General features: G+C 46.1%; 1 non-coding gene across 1 annotated transcript; it reads right to left on the bottom strand.

The window, feature by feature from the left end:
• Positions 1-3,512: 3,512 nt before the first annotated feature.
• LOC120933894 lies at positions 3,513-3,671 on the bottom strand. Its single transcript, XR_005748152.1, has one exon. It is a non-coding gene; the product is annotated as a U1 spliceosomal RNA (small nuclear RNA).
• Positions 3,672-4,476: the final 805 nt, after the last annotated feature.

Raw genomic sequence — 4,476 nt, 5'->3', positions numbered from 1 at the left:
GTATGGGGCTTCACACTTTATTTTCTTTAGAAAGCGGCTACAGCCTGAGTGAAAAAGGCTGTCTCCTGCCAGCACGTTGGAGGCTTCTGCATGAAAGCAGTGGTCTCTCTGCAGAGGTCTGACACATTCCTTGCTAGTTAGTAGTCAGTGCTAGAGCTCTCCAATCAGCAGGGAGTGTAAAGGGCTGCACACAGGGGCCCAAATATCAGGCTGCATAAACTGGTTCAATAGAAGCTGGCTAACATTTTTTTTTTGTATGCTAGTCTCATCGTAAATGAAGAGGTTAATAAAGTTCAAAAATTCTCATATGTCAGAATAAAAATTCAGAAGTGATGCAATGTGGTGTATTTTATTTGTATTGTATTTACGTACGAAAACTGCACTAATTATAATAAAATTGTACGATCTGATATCACATGAGAAAAATTTTCATGTGTGTCTCTTCAGATAATTTTGGATACAAGCTGTGAAATAAACAAATAGATTATGGTACAATCGCTTCAAAAGCGGTATTTTTTTGTACAATTTTCGGATTGTGTGTACGGACCTTAAAGCCTAGTACACACTACTATTTTTTTTCATTCAATAACAGCTCAGGTCAGAGCCGTTGTACTAAAGCCTAGTACACACAAAATTAGATTATCGGACGAAGGACGAATAGGTTACTAAAGTGCAAAAATTCTCGTACGACAGAATAAATATTCAGAAGTGATGTCATTTATTTGTATTGTATTTGTATTGTATTTTCGGATGAAAACCGTACTGATTCAATGAAAATCGTGCAATCTGGTATCGTAGGAGAAAATTTTTTGTTTTTGCCCCTTCGGATAATTTCGGACGAAAGCTGTGTACTAACGATCAGATTATTTTACGTTCACTTCGAACAAGGTATTTTTTGTATGATATTCTGATCATGTGTACTAGGCTTAAAGGGGTTGTAAAGGAAAAATTTGTTTTCCCTAAATAGCTTTACCTTAGTGCAGTCCTCCTTCACTTACATCATCCTTCCATTTTGCTTTTAAATGTCCTTATTCCTTCTGAGAAATGCTCACTTCCTGTTCTTCTGTCTGTAACTACACACCGTAATGCGAGGCGTTCTTCCTGGTGTGGAGAAAGCCTCTTGAGGGGGGAGCAGGAGTGTCAGGACGCCCACTAACACACAGCTCTTTTCTCTATCTGCAAAGTGGAGAGTGTCCTGACTTGCCTGCTCGCCCCTTCCCCCCTCAAGAGGCTTTCTCCACACCAGGGAGAAAGCCTTGCATTACTGTGTGGAGTTACAGACAGAAGTGAGGATTTCTCATAAGAAATAAGGACATTTAAAAGCAAAATTGAAGGATGAGGTAAGTGAAGGAGGACTGCACTAAGGTAAAGGAAGCTATTTAGGGAAAACAAATTTTTCCTTTACAACCCCTTTAACAATCTGTTGTTAGTTCAGAGATCTCCCCTGATGAGTTATTGTGTTCTGACAGGAGGACCCTGCGCTCTTAGCCATTGGCTTAGAGTGGCGATTGGGAGCTGGTCAGCAGAATTTTTCTGGTCATGAGCCTTCGACTGAAGCCGGTCGGCTTCTGTCAGACCGGTTGGCCGGTTTCTATTGAACGGACCAATGCTGGCCGACATTCGGCCCGTGTGTACTAGGCTTAAAGCAGAGTCCCAGGCAAAACGGCATTTTTTCTTCAGGACTTCCGTTATAATGTTGCTGCAGCGAGGTACGTCACTTCCACGATTGCATCTGGCCCTCCTCCTTCCCCCCGCTGCTTTCAGAGAGTTGTGTGTGTCCCAGACAAGGCCGCTGATAGGGGGGGGCCACCAGCCCTCCTGTAGGGGGCCCGGTCACACAGGGGGGCCCAAACAGCAGGGGGAATTGGTGCAGAGGGGCAATTATAGAAGGATGCCCTTTGCAGTTCTCTGCAGCAGCTGGAAGCTAGATTCTCCCCCTCCTGCTGGCTTTCAGATGCTGCAGGTAGAGACATGGACACAGGGCATGGTTCCTATAATTGATTCCTTGACAGCAATCCCCCTCCCTGTTCTGCCTGCTTCTGATCCCCCCATGTGCCCCCTGTCACTGTGACCCCCCCCCCCTCCGCATTTAGGGGCTTCACTGTCCTGTAAAAAGATAACAAACTATAAAAAAATGATAATTAATTATTGTAATAAATCATTTTTAAAAATGATAAAATAAAATAATTGCAAAATGTTTAACATTTAATATTTTTTAATAAAATGTAAAAAGCTATTGAAACATGGCTAATTCACAAAGGTTCTCTGTTAAGTTTAGTGAAAATATTATCTTGATATGTTTGGGGGGGCTGCCAGGTAGGCTGTACTGGGCCCCCGGAATTTCTAACAGCAGCCCTGGTGCCAGAAGACGATGGGGCCATTCAGAAAGTGTTGTGCGACTTGCGCATGTGTAGTAGGAAACTTTTTTTTTTTTTTTTTTTTAAAAGCCTATGGCGTGTGAACACACCCAAAAAACTCCACCCGGTGCAGAAAAAATGTGCACACACATAAAGAGTGTTCACAAAAACGTGCAGACGGGTGCAACGTCAAGTGGTCCTCCTGTGAAGAGGGACCCAAACCCTGATCCCCCGGGGCGTTAGGCTCCAGACGGGGACTGAGGTACTGTGGTCCGAGCAACCGAAGCCGACACGGACCCAACTTCCTTGGAGGGACTGCCGAAACAGAACCCTCCCAGTACTAGGTGGGGCTCCCCCGAAGGGAGACCCCATGAGAGCAGGCGAACTAAGCCAGAAGGCCATGTCCACCCACTCCCAAGACGTTCAGGACTGGCCCGAGGACCCGCACCCTACTAATCACAGTGACAAAACGTGCACAACAAAAAAAGACAAAAAAGTGACAAACACAGGCTTAAATAAAATAAAGTGGGGGAAGGGATAGTGGAGAGGAGAGTGAAAGAAGTGGCCATTGTGGTGAAACAATGACCAGGCCCTCCGGCCAGGAATAAAAAATTCCTCCGGTCCTAGCCAAAAGGCCCGGCCCAGGAGGAAGGTGCTAAAAAAAGCGTGTATCTGGTGCAGTGACCGTGGTATCTTAAATCAATGTGTCCCTCACACACAGTGATCTTCAGATACCCCTGGACTGCCACTCCAGGGGCACATGCACCATAGGCTTTTCGTTCCATATCCGACCCCCCGAGCGGCCAGTGCAGCCCTCCACCCCTGCCAGCCAACCCGGCGGATTTGCATGGTCCTACCCCGTCATATCCCAGGGCATTTCCAGCTCCTCCTACCGGATCGCTGACAGAGATAGCACTTACACCAGCCAGCCAGAAGGCCAGACTAGAACTCGGCAAAAAGACCAAGACCAAGCACAGCACCCATCCTCACCAGGTGCACCCTTCCAGATGGCTCAGACTCAACCATGGGCCGGCTCCCAGTATTCTGTCGGGCAGCACAGCGTAGTCCCTGCTGAAACCATCCTTCCAGGTGCAATGACGTCATTGGATTGCATCCACCCTCCCCATGTAGGAGGTGCTTCAGCGCTCCGCTGACAACTGATAAGGACAGATACCACACCCAGTCCCAGCCAAAAGGCCGAGAAGCGGCAGGGAAGACAACCACGATCAGCACAGCCTAGAGTGTGCAATAGCCGTGCCTCGCCCTGGGAGAACCACCTTCATGATCATGGTGTCTCCCCTGCCAGGTAAGTAAGTGTAGTAGGAAACTGGCTGTGAAGCCTGAATGCTTCACTGCTGAATTCCCTTGCTTGCAATGCCGGTGCCTGCACCCAAGGCCGATGGATGGATCAGCTTGGGGTGCCGGCATCGCGGGCTCCCTGGACAGGTAAGTGCGCTTATATTAAAAGTCAGCAGGTACAGTATTTGTAGCTGCTGACTTTAAACAAGTCCGCTTTAAGGGTAAGGTGTTATGGCTGATTCTAAGAATTTCTGGACATTCTTTGTCCTCAGACAGAGTGAGCTTTATCTCATTAACATACAATTCAGGAGGATGGTTTCTGAATATAAACTCTTTGTTAGGACAGACAGTGTTCAATTCTAGTTTACAGCTGCTAATGAAGAACGGCAAACACAGTACAGACGGGGTCAATTATGTTAAACATTAATCCACAGCCCCTCCTAAAACATACAATGTGGGAGAGGCTTTTTTAAGCAAGTAAAAAATGCAACCAGCAAGTTTTAAGTTGTAATATGTGAATGTGCCAAAAAGGTGTTATCCCAATTTGGTGTGTCATTTTTTTTTTTCATCATTTTTATCGTTTTTTTTTTTTCACAATACAACTACAATACAAAACATAAAAACATTTCCCATGTATAACCCCACCCTTTCACACCTTCAAAACAAAACAAAAATAATTGTTCACATGGGACATACCATAGCATACAACTGTGCAGGGCTGTGTCGGTGCATGCGGGTGTGTTCCCTACCGCAGACAGTGTGAGTGTGGGGACACGTACCTGCACCCGCATGGATGTCATATTGGGAGCAGCGGCAGTGT

The sequence above is a fragment of the Rana temporaria genome, chromosome 3 (assembly GCF_905171775.1).
Source record: "Rana temporaria chromosome 3, aRanTem1.1, whole genome shotgun sequence".
In the NCBI taxonomy this organism is placed as follows: domain Eukaryota; kingdom Metazoa; phylum Chordata; class Amphibia; order Anura; family Ranidae; genus Rana; species Rana temporaria.
Note: the sequence above shows the minus strand (reverse complement) of the source record. Positions and strands in the feature narration are given on the sequence as shown.